We start from the raw sequence: 16136 nt of genomic DNA, 5'->3' as shown, positions 1-16136 counted from the left end.
CAAAACAATCTTTTTCGTTCTTCCTCGCCAAAATAACTCCTGCTCCTCTCTATAAACGACAACTTTTCCTGGCCAAGTGAACACACACAGCTCCAGACATGTCAGGTGAATTGCTCGTTCAACCTTCGACAAACGAACAATTTCGTCTCCTCTCTTGCCTGATGGAATTGGGATGTGTTTGTGTACCATGTTTGTACGAGTGCTGTAGAAACTAAAGTTATCACGTTCGCGAGACTGATGTTGCTAAAGTTGCTTCTTTAAACGGCGTTCGTGAAACGAAATCATATTTTGTCCCGGACTACATGCATTTAACAATGTTTCCGTCTTTCATTTAGGCTCCTGGAATTTTAGTTTTTCTTTCAGAGATATGAGTGTAAGTAGGAAAAGTATGGATAAGGTATTAAAATTGAAGGCAAGTTGTTGTGATGGTTTTTACAACACGAAACGTCATAAAGTACATGAATATGAAATATGAAAATGCGCCTTGTAGAATCTGCGCCCCTGCCCCTGAATTTCCTAATGAGAATACGAGATCATTTACAAATGACAGCAAATTTTAAAGAACCCATTCAAAAATCTTCGTTTACACAACTTTGAACCGGTATATCTTGGTAGATATCGACTCTTCAATTTAATTTTAACTACCTTTTTGTAGAGAATGTTGTTTTCTACAAAATGAATACCATTTTTGTCTTGTTTAAATGCACTACACAAGGACCAATTTTCAAAAAAGAGATATGTAGTTAGAAATTATTGCATTCAAGTGATGAGGATAGATTTAAATAATTAATTTAATTGAAATTTTGCAAGGAAATCGTGAGACAGATGTAATTTTAGAACAATGTATAGGTACAAAACACCAAAAGTGGCATCACTGTTTTCTAAAAACTACTTTAAAGGACAAAATTACTTCGGTTTTTGCCAAAAAATTTTAAACTTTTTCCTGATTCTTATTTTTTATGTTTACAAAGTTTACTTATATTTGGCAACTTAACCATACAGTGATGCCATTTTAAAATAAAAAAAAAAAAATTCCTGTCATCATCGTAACCTCAGTCACACATAGATTAAGGAAATGAACACAACACCAAAAACGTGAGCTTGTTGACAACACATTCTGTTATGTTCAAGAATGGCAAAAGGGAGGTTTGTCAATTTCATCCCCTCCTAGATGAAATCAAACGAAAAAAAAACTCAGTTTATGTGTGTGTGTGTGGGCCTTGTACATTAAAACGATTACCATGAGAACGAGAGGGTTTTTTGAAAAATAAAATCACAAAAAAATAGAAAAAAAAATCACATCGTAATCTCCTCCTCAAAAAGAATAATAAGAAAAAGAAGCCAACATAAAGCTAAGTGCAAAAATGAAATGAGTTTACATTCAGGATTGTAAAATGTCTCTCTTAAGGATTCTTAAGGAGATTAACAAGCAAAGTAGGCGTTTGTTGTTATGGAAGCTGTGTGGTAAGTCAATGAGATCACATTCTATTTCCTTTTTTTTTTCTGTGCAACAAAACTACCAAGAAAAAAAGAAAGATTTTTAAATGTTTTCATTAAAAATTGAGAGGAAAAAAAATATTCTTTAAGAAATTTCATTTCGAAGTAAAATCATGTAAAATTGGCATTGTAATTTATTTATATAATAATGTGTGATTTACGCTGATTCAAATTGATTAAAAATAGAAAATTGAGCAATTTATTTTTATATGGAGAAAATGTAAATACAATTTTAAAAATTAAACAATTCATACCCGACTACGACGGAGCCAAAAGAATTACTATTAATTTAACGTATTTTTTCCATGACAAATTCAAAACTTTTTAATATAACTTCTCTCTTGTTAAACATTTGACCGGTAGTATTTTGTTAACTGTATCCGTTTTTATAGTTTTCTCTTATGAAAAGTATTACGTGTTAAAAGAAAAAAGTAAATTTTGAATTGTATCAATATTTTCTTTTAATGGCACTGAGTTTAAAATGTTGGTTCTTGTTGATTCTCACTATTTCAAGGGAGCCTATTTTGTATTGATTTTTTTTTTATTTTTAAATTATTTTGTAACAATTATTTCTTTTCTTAATCCGGGAACCTTCAGGTCAAACTAGCAATATATTTGAAAAATTCTTTGCAAAAAGAATTGAGGCTTTGGCTAGAAAAAGGCAGTTTGCCTTACTTTTTTCTTTAAAATGTCAAATTCAATTATATTCAATTTCATTTCACCTTTTTAAATAGAAATATCAAACCATCAAACATTTTCGAAAGAACAATTACAATGAAATGTTTTCTCCTGCTCTTTTACAGAAAAAAAAAAACACCAACACTAAATTCGCCAATCAACTCGACCCACATTTCTTACGAGCATAAAGGTGCTTTTAACAATTGTCGGCTTTGTTTTTTTTTAATTGCCCCCCAACTTGAGCCATAAAATCAGCCTTAAATTGAACAGAATACTAAAAAAAAAATTGTATCCATTATAATTATTTTATTTCCCCCGCCGCCATATAACCATATTATTTCTGCACATATAATTTTTATTAGTAGCCTTTCTCACGCAATCCTTATGTTAACTATCCTGTTGAATGTTGCAAAAACAATAAGAAAATAAAATAACCTCGCACGGTTGTGTGTTTGTAGTGCAACATCATGAAAATTTCCCACAAACGTGACAGCACTGTCATTGGCCATAATTGGCCGAAGGATAGCTTCTGACACGCACGCATCATTTCACTCATATTAGCATACAAATGTGGGCCTCATATGAATAACAATATTATAATATAATTCGTTCTCCTTTTGTGTCCTGCTCGCATATGGTTAACATGGTTTTGTTTCAACATTCTGTTGCATTAATGTTGAATTTATAAATAAATCAGTGTTAGTAGCGGCGGCGGCGAGGGGTATTTATAATTAGCCGTTTTGTGTTAAAAATACGCCAATAATGTCAAGTATTTTTAGTATTTTATTTGTTTTTATTAACGAAATGATGGATTCTAAGGATAATTTAAGGATTTCTTCAACAAAATCAATAAAATAAAGTAAGAAAACAGAACTATGGCAGTTCCATAAATAAATCATTTTTGATGGTTAAAGGAGATGACGATGCAAAAGAAAGAATGGGATGAGTTGTCTTCAATTTCCTGCTCTTGCAAAGTGCTTATTGTTTATCTTGCAATTTTCAAAGATTCCTTACAAGAAAAATAAACAAACAATTTTCTTATGTGCACTTTCCTCGGTTGTTTGGTTTTCTTCATAAATATTGTCTACTCCCCCTACCCAATTGGAGTCTGAAACGAAGACAACAACACGATGACGTATTGACACGGCCACAAAAACCAAAGCCAAATTGCAACCATTAGTCCGTAAGCCTGATGATCTTATATAAGGAAGCACAAATACCAAATAACAAATACTAAAAACTGAACTCTCACACACATCGATGAATGGCGTTGAACGGACAGAAAAACAAAAAAAAAAAAAAAAAAAACACACAGAAAAATGTCAAATTGTCATCATTGTCCAAAACAATTGCTTTTGCGGAAGAAACCAAGTTCCAGTTCAGAAAGACTTCAATCTCAACCCACGCGTTAGAAAGGTTAGGGTGTACTACTTCCTTCCCTGTGTGTGGACAACATGGATTGTGGATATTCCTTCCTTCCTTTAATTTTTTTTTTGTCCTTTTTTGTCACTATAAAGTTTATCGAAAAACAAACAAAAGCAGTAACCATAAAAATGCAGTTGATTCTAAACAGTCTATGAAGTTTTTTTTTTGTTTTGTTTTGTTTTGTTTTGTGTATTTAACTGACATCATCGATGCAATAATCGTTTGGCTTACTTTTATGGATGATGTGACTTTTAGCACAGCGCCATAGATGAAGGTTATCGATGCAGAGTCCATCATTTTCTTTTAAAAGCAAAATACATTTTATATTTTTTCGAATAAAAATAAAAATAAAATAAAAACAAAAGCAGAAAATATCACAGATTTAAGCGTTGGAGTATCTTTTATTGTATAATGTTTACGCTACATCTCCAAGAAACTTTTGCGATTAATTTATGAAAAGAGTTTGAAGATACCTTTGTTTTGATGTCACCCTCAAAAAATTTGGAGACGATTTGTCTTTCAAAATGCCTTTTTTCGGTGTTAACTTTGGATTTATTTTTTTTTTCGAAAATCCATTAAAAAATGAACTTTTATCCAGGTTTGTAAAAAATTATTTAATTTTTAATGCATTTACTTTCCATTACAAATTAAAAAAAATATTTATTGCAAATAAAAAAAATTTGCATTAAAAAAAAAATTTATTGCAACTGAAAAATATTAGCATTAAAAAAATTTGACTGCAAATGAAAAAAAATTGCATTGAAAATAAACTTTTTATTGCAAATAAAAAAAATTTCAGCATTGAAAAAAAAAAAAAATCAATGCAAAATGTGTGCATTAAATAATTTGTAAGAAATTCGACGAGTACCTATTAAAAAAAAAAACAATTTTTAATGCACACATTTTGCATTGAATTTCTTTTTTCAATGAAAATTTTTTATTTGCAATAAATTTTTTTTAGTGCAAAATATTTTTATTTGCAATACAAATTTTACTTTTAAATGCAATTTTTTTTTCATTTGCAATAAATTTTTTTTTAATGCAAAATGTTTTTAGTTGTAATACATTTAAATATTTTTTAGTTGCAACAAATAATTTTTTGCAATGCAATTTTTTTTTTGATTTGTAATAAATATTTTTTTTTTAAATTTCAAATGCATTTTTTTTTTTTAATTTTTATTTTTACAACAACCCTGCCAGTATCCTTGAACCAAAATTTATTTTAATAATTGATCCAGAAGATATCTGCTTCAGAAAGTTAGAAAAAATATATTTGATTGCAAAAAACTCAGATACCAGACCTCAAAGAAACGTTTTTGTCTCATTTATGAACAGCGATTTTTAGAAAATTAAAAAAAAAATTGAAAAAAAAATGATAAATGACAAAATCAATTGTTCTAATTTTCCTCTTCATTAAATAACGTCAATGCTGTCAAATAATATTTCAATTGTCAATAAAAAAAAGTACCTAAACCAATCTCCATAAATGTAATTTATGCAAAGTCCAAATACAATATCGATGACAGAATTGAATATATTTAATACTTTTTCAATTTCATTATTCGAAGGACGATGACTTGTCGAAGATAAGCACAGAAATACAAACACACACAACAAAGCAGCAGAGATTCTGATGAATGATTCAGTCAGGTACGTGAATGGCAGTAGAACAACTTTACCAGGAATCAATTGATCTGATTAGGTTAAAATATGCACGGGCGGAATTTTGTTGTATTGTTTTATTTTTTTTTGCTGTTCTTCTGCTGTGTGGAGATAAGTAAGGTTTTTTTTCTCAAAATTGATTTCATTTTTTTTTTGGTACACCTTTTGTGTATATCCTTTAAGTGAACACCTTTAATTTTTTGCAACTTTGTGACTTGAATATTAAATTCTTTTCTTTGGGTTTTTTTGTGTGTGTCGTGTTTTTGGTTCGCACTTCCAATAATCTCCCAAAGGTGCTGTTAAATGTTTAACTCCACCCACGTTTAGACTACGCAATTTTCATTATTAATTAACATTTACACGGTGAGTGCTTGTTCTGTACACATAGAAAAAAAAAAAACGAACAAAATAAGCGGAATTCATGAGCGGAATTTCACATTATTTGCATTTTAGATTTGAATATGTGCTTTACACAACATTGAATAGGTATACAAAAGAGGATATGCTGCAGCAGTGCAGAGACCCTGAAGACCTAAACTACACCTGAGACCTGAGTACACAAAACCAAAACTAACAACAACAATTTCTACTACTATACTGGTACCTATTGCGAAGCTATGCAAAAGAGTTTTAATGTCAAATGCCAATCATTTTCCCATGCGTCTAGTGGTCTATACTTTGTGCGTCACACATATACACGGACACGGACGGGGCGTTATGTGACAGCAGCAACTCAGCAAGTGAGGGCGTTGAGCTCTGTCGCCACTTATTTATGTGCACTTCTGTTCAATGCCACACTGTGTGCGCCACAAACCACAGGGTGCTACGTGGAATGCATTTTTTGTCAATATAACTACTATCTCTAGTACGATGGAGGTGGTGTATATAGAAGCCTATGGATAGATGTCTTTCAAATAATGACTCCCAGATGACAGGACATGCATCGCTGATTTCTTTTAATCTCATAAAACTACCAGCTGCTGTTTTGCAATCCGATTGACAGTTTTCGATACTTTATGATGACATTTGTGATTTTTAGTTTAAATAAAAATATTTGTTTCATTTTTGTATTTTGTTTGCTAACAATGATGGTGAAGTGTTTTTTTCAAGTCAGGGAATAGAATCAACTAAGGTGTCATTTCAAAATCAAAAAAAAAAAAAAATTAATGGCTTTGGAATGGTAAAAGTCTGATATGCAGGAAAGCAATCGACTGGATATCAGAAAGCCCAGAGGAAAAATGCTAAAAAAATGGTATATTTTAGATCTATTTACCAGCGAAACCTAAAATTTTGTTTATTGCATTTATTTTAAAAATATTTTTATCATCACAACTTCTAATTTCATATTAGAACAAAGTTCTATTTAAGATCTACTTATGTATGTATATACAAAATCCAAAATTTATTTCCAGATATGTTTGGGTAGATATTAATAATTAAGAATTTGTTTTCTTTTTTAAAACTTACCACCTACCATTTGTTGCCAGAATTGTTACTAAACTTTACATAAAAAGAAAGGTCTATTTTTGTTCTATTTACAGCTTGAGACCTTGTTGATGATATTTTCAACTACAAATATTTTTCTTCTTCAAGACGATCACTTAATATTTTCTATTAAGGCACAATTTTTGTCTAAACAAATAATTTCATATCGAAAAAGGTCTATTAAAGTTCTATTAGTACTTTGAGTTCTACAGTACTCTTCTGAGCTGCGTGTTTTTCATTTTTTCAATCCAAATTCTATCACTAGCAAAAAACGAAGGTCTATATAAGTTCTATGAACACGTTTAGCAAAAAGTTTCTTAAAGTTTGAATCTAAATATTGTGTTCAATAAATTTGAAGAAAAACCAAAGGTCTATTCTAGTTCTACAAACTCTTGGAAATTGGAAGTTTCTTAAAAAACCGGTTTGGTTTTTGTTTTAAATCAAAAAAATATATTTCTACTTTAACACGATTGCCTATCACTTTCTACTTTTACCAAATTTTCTTAAACAAATTAAATGAACTCAGCTTTGCTCTCTTCAAGTTCTATTAACAGACGAAACCCAAAAGCTGGTTTAAAGTCTCTCTCTTTATTGAATTTCAGCAAAAAATATGGGTCTATTTAAGGTCTATTCGGGGTCTACTGAGTTCTATTAAGATAATGATCAACTGAATTGTTAGATTTATGTAAATTCAAAAATTCACTTACCAAATAAATAAAAAAATAAAAACATATCAAAATGCGTCAAGCCTGACAAGTCCTGAAAAGAGAAACAAGAAACAAAAATATCATTTAACTTTCAAGTTCAAATAAAAATTAGAAAAAAAAAAAAAATAAATACATCCAGACATTAACAAAAAAAAAAAAGTCAGACAAAACATAAGGATGGGATAAAACAAAACGAATACAAAAAAAAAAAAAAAATAACAAGTTTACCTTGAATAAAAATGAATATAACCAAACTTCTTTGCAAAAAAGGCTTCTGTCATAACCACAAACTGGTACTTGTTACTTGATTGCAAACATGTTTCAAAGATCCTTCACACAAACGAAAACAAAAACATCAAAAAAGGTTCAGACAAAAAGTATACATAAAATATACCGAGAAGACCCGAGAAAACCCCATATAATGAAATGGAATTGGTATAACCTTTATTTTTTCGGTAGTTCTTCCACTTCATCGCTTCTAACGACGACGATGGTTTAAGTATGGTATATCCGAACATTAAATCCCCGTGCAAGAAAACCCCAGACAGACCCAGACGTAAATCTCTCTCTCCAGAATGAGCAACAGAAAAAATTAAATAAGAAAATGAATCCCCATCTTCTCATTCGAACCAGAATAACGACAACCGACACACTCTATACAACGTCGATGCATGCATGACTATTATAAGAGTCGAACTTGTTTTGATTAACGTGCGCGTGAAGTAATTTCCCGAGATTAGGTGCTGCTCCACGAATGGAGTCTTCATCTTCATCTATATACAATCTCCAGGTCTATCTGTAGTGTTTTCTCTACGTGAATACCGAACCGATCCCGACTTGCAAACTTGCTTTTGATATTTGCATTGAACTCTGAAGGGAATAGTGGCAAAAGCCACACCTCTATACTTCAACTTCCGGCTTCCAAAAGGTATAGAAGAGTGTTTTATATAGATATGCAGGCGCACGAAGTCATGAATCAAAAGGCAGAGAGCTCCATAGAAAAAAGAGAAGGTTAAAAACCGTTTCCTGGGTTACCAACAACTGCAGAAGATTTACCGAATTCAATATCTTTTTCTTTTCCTTAAGGTTAGCATAGGGTTGCAGGTATGTTTTGTATGTGTGTTTGTATATGTGCAAGTTAATATTTTTATTTTATATTGATTTTTTGGTGTGTGCATGTGGAATATATTTGAAGGACTTTTATCTTCTAGTTTAATAGTCCGAACGGGTTAGCTGATTGACTGTTGAATAAGACAGTTACCATGACATCTTCTTACTTAGTGAATCCTCTGGCAACGTCTTTCGATTTTCAGCCTAATTACTGAAATTATGCAAAAAAACTAACTTTGGATTGAGGTATCTCCGGAGTCAAGCCTTGCAGCAAGTTAAGATTTCCTGTTATGAATTGGCCATGAGTGTACCTATCAAATGATGTTAACATTTCTTAAAATTGAACGAGAAAAATTCGAAAAAAATGCACTTTCCGAAAGCCATCAAATTGAATTTAGTCTATATTAGTGATTGTTTAAAATATTAAATACATATAACTTTCTAATTGAAAAAACGCTCTAATTTTCAACTCAGCCTATTAAATTATACAAAAACCTAAGTTTGGATGCATATATCCGGAACCAAGCATGGGATCAACATTTGGTTTTCTGTTCGAATTTGATAATACGTAGACCTTTTAAATTATATTACATTTTTTCATATAAGTGAATTATTTTTTTCTAATTTCATTTCGAAAAAATGTACCTACCTACCAAAAAAAAAAAAAAAACGGGAAAAATATTTGTTTAACTTTTCGAAAAAAATTGATCAAAAGAAGAAAGAACTCACCTTTCTTAATTAATAAGTTTGTGATTTCCAAGCCTAAAATTATCAATTAAGATTGAAATATTAGCTAAGTGTAAAATTTCCAACACTAATTCCGGAACTATAAGTCACGTGTTTTTCGATAAGCTTCACGAATCTTTTTAAGTGAAAGATATACCAGTGGCAAATAAATTGGTTCTTGGTTTTTTCTTCTTTTTTTTACATTTGGTAACATTATCCCCTTCTACTTTTAGAATATTGCTTTTTAATGGAATGGTTATCTGTTTTTTTTTTTTTTTCATCTTTATATAGTAGTTTTTCTTTAACATTGTCTACTAGCACTCTAATATTAATAAAGTGTTAGGAATTTTTTGATTTTTTTCGGAGTAATCCTATCTGACTTGGTTTCGATAGATCTAAAATCTACAAATATCGACATACGAAAAAATTAAAGGCATTTAGGAGTTTGTTATAAAATTGCCTTAGAAAAGTTATTTAATAGTTTTTCCGCGTTCCATGTCAAAAACCTAAGTTTTTCAACTCCGAACGAAAAAAAAAAAATTCAAATGTAATAACTCTACCTTGAAAAATATTTACACCACTTTTATTGGTGAATAAATTGATTACTCACCTACCATTTAATCATTTACCTACTTACATACTTAAGTTTACACGTGTTTTCTTTTAATTAATAATGTGTGTGTAGTGTGTATGTATGTTTATATAATACCTTTTACACAAGTTAATTAAAACTCGATTTTTACCTCAAGAGCTATATTCCACTATAAAGCTTAAATAGAAGCTTGTTTAGCAAGCTTAATCAAACTTATATATACCTACTGAAAAACCATTAATTAACGTCACAATAAATAATAGTAAGTCTTCCTGAATATGACTTATTTGAAAAAAAAGCCTTCCCACACATCACATATATCAGCAGCAGAGGCATAAATTCTAATGAAAGAATTATAATTTTTTTTTGTTGTTTCTAATATAAAGGTCAAAATTCATGAAGTAAAATCATTTATTACTAAACAGAAGGTCCCAGAAGAGAACAGGAGAAGGCGTCTGAAATTAATTTTGTTCCAATTGTAACCTTCAACATTGTATACAAAGAATAAGAAATATATAGCTTCAGGGGCTCGGCAATCAGACATAAAATATCTAATTTCGTTTACTAAATTATTCATAATCACACCTTTTTTGGGGGAAGAAGTGTTTCACATGCACTTTTTTGGACTTAAAAAAATATAGTTCTTTGTGTGGCACAATTTAAGAAGCAAAATTGAAGTCTCAAGTTCTTTGGTTCTATCTTACGACAGGCTGTCAGTCATGAAGGTGACGAACAACTAATTAGGCAGCAGCTTATCTCAAAGAGCTATTGGTAGACATATAACAGGGGTGGATTGTCAAATGGGCAAACTAATGAACTATCCTAGGCGCAAAATTTAAGAGGGCCCTTGTTTTAATATAATATAATTTCTTAGTCTTTCTATTTTGAGAATACTGTTATTTAAAGTCAAATAAAAGATAAGGAACACCTGAGTTACATTTTATTAAGGACCTCGTTAAAAGGGCCCTTCATAAGAATCTTTTTTCTTTTGTGAAATTGACCAACTCCAACACTGAATATATTTTTTTGTTTTCATTAAGAAATCTCGCTTGCCTTTGAATTACTCTACTGATTTTCCACACCCTCTCGTCTGATTAATTTACATCACAAAATGAGAGTGAGGGGCGCGCAGGAGAACAATGAAGTTAAATAATCGTGAGTTTGCAAAAGCGGCAGATAAATGAGAATGAAAGAGAAGGTTTCTCTTTTCTTCGCTTTGGTAAAACATCAATAATATCCACCGTATCGTATTTTTTTTTTTTTGTTATTTGCTTTTGTTGTCGTAGTCGTCGTCAACTTCAAAGGAATTATAAAGAAGCACAAGCATCTTTCTTACATACTATTGATTGTTCTTATTATTCTTCTTTTGGAAACTCAAGTACAACAGACAAGACAGAAGCAAAAAAAAAAAAATAAAACACAAATGAAGTTTGTTGAATTTCATTGGTTTTTATTGAGCCTATATACCCACATTTTAAATAGTGATGGGAATGGTTGTTTAAAATGAATAAAAAAAGGTCTTTGATTGATGAGCGATTTATCGATTCAGATGTGGGATTTAAGTTTTTTTTTTTTGTTGTCTTGAAGATTATCTGTTTCTTAAATCCAAACTTAGTGGTAGCTTTGAGTGAATTGAGGTTTGAGAGAGTTGGATATTCAATACTTGAGGTAGTATTTTGTTTTGAATATCCAACTCTTTGAGTGAATTGAGGTTTGAGAGAGTTGGATATTCAATACTTGAGGTAGTATTTTGTTCTTCTACTTTTAAGTGCCCCAAAGGAATGAATGAAAATCAATTGCAGGTGTGTTTAAGAAGTGTTTTAGAATCTTATTTTAAATGTTTTTTTATCTTTTTTTTTTTTTAAGAAGACTTTTAAGGTAAAGTGAAAAAAATCAAGATTTGAAAAAGTTTAGGGTAGATTCTGAGAACAGAAGTTAGCTAACTTTCCAAAGAGTTAAGCAATATGACGTTTTGCTAACTTCATAAGACTTAGCGAAATGAAAAAATGAAATAAGTTTTTAGTGTATTTTAGAGCAATTTTTAAAGAGCAGTGAAAGCAGTGAGTAGCATACAAAAAGAGCAGCTATCAATAGCTGCTATTTAATCACTGTTTAAATAGCAGTCAAAGGCCCCAAATTTATTTTCGATTTGAAATATGGCTGAAAATATGGAAGACAAAATAAATAAAAATAAAGTATCCATTTTCGAATTTTTTTTAATAAGAAACACCGCCGCACTGAAACAATGGTATTTCAAATTGAACTTTTTTGTAATGATCATTTTTTCTCTATATCTTTGCTTTTGTCATTGTTAACCAAATTATTTGATATGATGAATAGAAATCCACAGAACAAAGCAGTGACATTTTGAAAGAGCCGAGAACATTTTCTGAAGAAGAGCAGTTACAAAAAACAGAAAGCAGTTTTGCTTATAAAAGCAGTGAAATTATTAACAACATAGAAAATTATTTCTGTTTTCCATGTTCCATTGATCGTTTCATTTTAGTAGAAAAGAAGGAAAAGAACACAGCAAACTCAATTGGGTTGGATTTTTGTAAAACTGAGAACTGAGTAGTTAGCACATATATTTAAAAACAATCACAATTGTTCTCTGCTCAGTGGAAGAGCAGTGTGATTAAAAACAGCTATCGGAATAGCAGTCTCAGCTCTATAGTGTATTTAGCATTTGAAAAGGGTTTTCGTTAGTTGGGACTTTTTTTTTATTAAAAGTTGCAAATTTATGTCCAAGTGACACTAATTACTAATTATCATAATAATTATTTCAGATCATTTTGAGTTTTTAAAACGTTTTTAGGTAAATTGAAGTGAAAAGTCACATAGACATAAAATCTTTCATGACAAGTTAAGCAATATAGTTACACAATATTCAGAATTTTCTACTCAGTATTCAAAACCAATCCATTTGAAGTCAAACAATTTATTCTGCATTTCAGCTATTTATCAATCAACATCACCGATACCTTATTACAGCACATCAATAAAAATATTACACTAGAATAAAAAAAAAAAAAAAAAAAACAAACCATGTGGCAATCGCATAACACTCAATCAACGTTTATAAACAAAGTTGCAATAATCATTAATTATATTTGTAATTTCCGTTTCTTTTTATTTTGTATTTCAGTTTGATTTTCGTTTTGCTTCTTGCCTGCCGCCTGCCATGTCAACCCTTTTCATTCACGATTTTCTTACAAAGACAGGGTAGGATTTCGTTAGTTCAAAAGCCATTTTGTTTTATGGATTACCAAATCATTACTTCATGAACAGAAACAAAGCTAAATGCTGATACCATAAGTTAGTTGTTAGTCTAAGACAGGCCCTAAATATTTAGTTTATACAAATTCCTCTTTAAAGGTAAATCCATAACATTCACTAACCATAATCTCAAAAAAGAATATACAATTTTCAGAGAATTCAAATTAATTTTTAAAGTAGAAGAATAAAACATTTTAAATGTGTTTATGAAGCCCCCTTAAAAATAACCCCTTATCTAGTTGCAAATTTGCCTATTAGTAAATCCGCTCCTGAACAAATGACTTACGTGCAAAACTACATCAAAGCACGAAATATGAAAAAAAAAATGCACTTAAGATGAAAGTGAAATTACACTCAACTGTACAACAACCACAAAATTACAACAACAACAACACTCATTTAGAAGCTCTCTAGAAGTAGAAGCTTGTTGTGTGACATAAGAAAATAATTTGTACAACAAAATAGATTTATTGCCCTCCCTCTGCCATATCGTGAGTGTCTTGGGCCAAGCCAAGCCAAAGTTGAGAAATTTATTGAAACATATACAACTTCTGAAGTATTTATAAGGAACCCAGTACCAAAGAGTGCAACAATGTATTTCTCACTCTCGTATAGAATAGAAAAAAAATGCAGCAATTTATTAGATTTAGATGAAATAAAAAATAAAAATAAATTGTATATTTGTTTTTATTTAGAAACAAAGTGTAACATCTGCTGCTGTACAACAACTATTTTGGTTTAAGGGAGAAAGGCGAACTGAGGTGGAGAGGGATGGGATAATAAATTATCAATTGGCGAATGTAATTCGTTTGGCATCAGGAAAACTGGGATTTATAGTGATAAAGGTTAAAACAACACAAACATCCATGACCCTCGACGACGACGACCAGGCACATTGGCACAAGCCGAACAAACAAAACAAAATAAAAAAAAAGTTTATGGTCAAGAGAATGGCAAGTTTTATAAGAAATTTATGATTTTCAATCTGTTCTTGGCAACGCGAACCAAAAACACATTTTAATCAGTTTTTTTGTTTTTGTCTTTTTCCAAACGTTTTTTTTTTTTTTTTTTGTTTTCAGGAAAAATTGAAAATTTATTACAAGAGTTACAACAGCCAGCAAATATAGTATAGTGATAGTGGCATTCTCTCTCGTATACTTTCTGTGAGACAGGGAATATGATTTATGATTTATAACCGTTTGTTGGTTTGGTAGCACTAGACACTAGTTGTGTTTCATTTCAGATATCTTTCTCTCTCTCTCTCTGTCGCCTGATATGCCTGCTGATGATGTATAAAAGCTTTATAGCATTTATGGCTTTTGGTTACATTTTGATGCCTCCGCAGACCATTTTTGCAAGTTGAGTTATTTTTCGGACATAAATCTCATTCATATTTTACGCGTGAATCATCATTTTTTTTTTTTGTTGCTTAGGCTTTTTTATAAAATGGTTAATCTTATTTTTTTTTACTGCTTGACAGGATTTAAATGGGGGTAAAAGATTTATTTATATTCATATCTGTCTTGAGATGATTATTATTCGGATGATGTTTTGAGAGATGGAAATCTTTGGATTTCTTAATAAATATTTCTGCAGATAATAATAATATGTCATTCATTTAAGTCATTTTATGGCGGCTAATAGTCTCGTGGGGTTTTTGAAATATTCAAAAAGTTTTGAGATTAAAAATATTAAAAAAAAAAAGAAACAAGGATTTGAAACTATATAATTTTTTTTTGGGCTTTATACATATCTATTTTTTAGTATTAGTAGTTTTTAATAAAAAAAAAAACGAAAAATATCGTAGATCTAAACAAAGAATTTCATTGAAAAAAGTAAGTATACGCCCCAGTGAACTTTTCTGAGTTAAAAATATTCCTCTTTCTCCAGCTTAATTCCGTGTTTTATGTAATTTTTGTAATTTTTTATGTAATTTATGGCGGCTAATAGTCTCGTGGCGTTTTTGAAATATTAAAAAAGTTTTGAGATTAAAAATATTTAAAAAAAAAGAAACAAGGATTTGAAACTATATAATTTTTTTTGGGCTTTATACATATCTATTTTTTAGTATTAGTAGTTTTTAATAAAAAAAAAAACGAAAAATATCGTAGATCTAAACAAAGAAATTCATTGAAAAAAAGTAAGTATACGCCCCAGTGAACTTTTCTGAGTTAAAAATATACCTCTTTCTCCAGCTAAATTACGTGTTTTATGTAATTTTCGGAAAATTGATCAAATTTATAAAAATGGTTCTATTGACTTGTAAATTCCCAACTACAATATTGTTTTCATGAATAATTTTTTTCGAAGTCAAATGGATTTAAAAAAAAAAACTAACTTTTCTAAATTTATAAAGTAAATGTTTTGCAGAATAAAGTTAAATTTTTCTGTTATATTTAAAAGAATATTTCATTTTCTTTTATTTTTAATATTTATTTCCCAATATGTTGTCAAAAAGGATAACATAAAAATTGACCTTTAACTTTTTAGTTTTTTTCGATTAATTGCAGGTGTTAGCACGCTTGCAAAAGAGACATGGGTTAGATTTGGAAACGGGGTGGCAGAATGAATAATAATTTTTTAAGAAGGAGTAAAAACTATATAGGTATTACTTCCAAGCTCAGTAATGGGACAGACTACCTTTTTGACATCTTCTCGTCCCACTAAAGTTTATTAAAAAATAACTTCTTCCTCTAGACCCCCCAAAAAAAAAAATACCAAATTCTTATAGCAGCCTGTCATCAATAATCTTTAAACAATTTATGAAATTAAAACAAAAATGCCAACCAATAATAAAAACAAAAAATACTTAAATAAACCTCAAATAAATTATTGTTAATTGATTAGCGGTTGAGCGGGAGGAATGTTTTATGAAAAATTTATATTAATTTTATTATCATCTCCTCCATCTGAATGGTGTCTCTATCATCTGGGAAAACATCTCTGACAAAATAAGTCGTGCGTAACTTTTTGTATGT

The 16136-nt window shown here is 30.1% G+C and overlaps 1 protein-coding gene across 7 annotated transcripts in view; it reads right to left on the bottom strand.

Moving 5' to 3' along the window:
* The window catches only part of LOC129915942 (uncharacterized), a 175489-nt gene that overhangs the window by 41138 nt on the left and 118215 nt on the right, over positions 1–16136 (bottom strand). For 6 of the 7 annotated variants that reach the window (XM_055995662.1, XM_055995666.1, XM_055995663.1 and 3 more), the window contains one exon: positions 7455–7506. The exons of the other annotated variant lie outside the window; for it this stretch is intronic. The gene's annotated coding sequence lies outside the window, so the exon portion shown is untranslated. The remainder of the gene's footprint in view (positions 1–7454; positions 7507–16136) is intronic. 7 annotated transcript variants of the gene reach the window in all.

The sequence above is a fragment of the Episyrphus balteatus genome, chromosome 3 (assembly GCF_945859705.1).
Source record: "Episyrphus balteatus chromosome 3, idEpiBalt1.1, whole genome shotgun sequence".
NCBI classification, from domain to species: domain Eukaryota; kingdom Metazoa; phylum Arthropoda; class Insecta; order Diptera; family Syrphidae; genus Episyrphus; species Episyrphus balteatus.
This window is presented reverse-complemented; position numbering and strand designations above follow the sequence as displayed.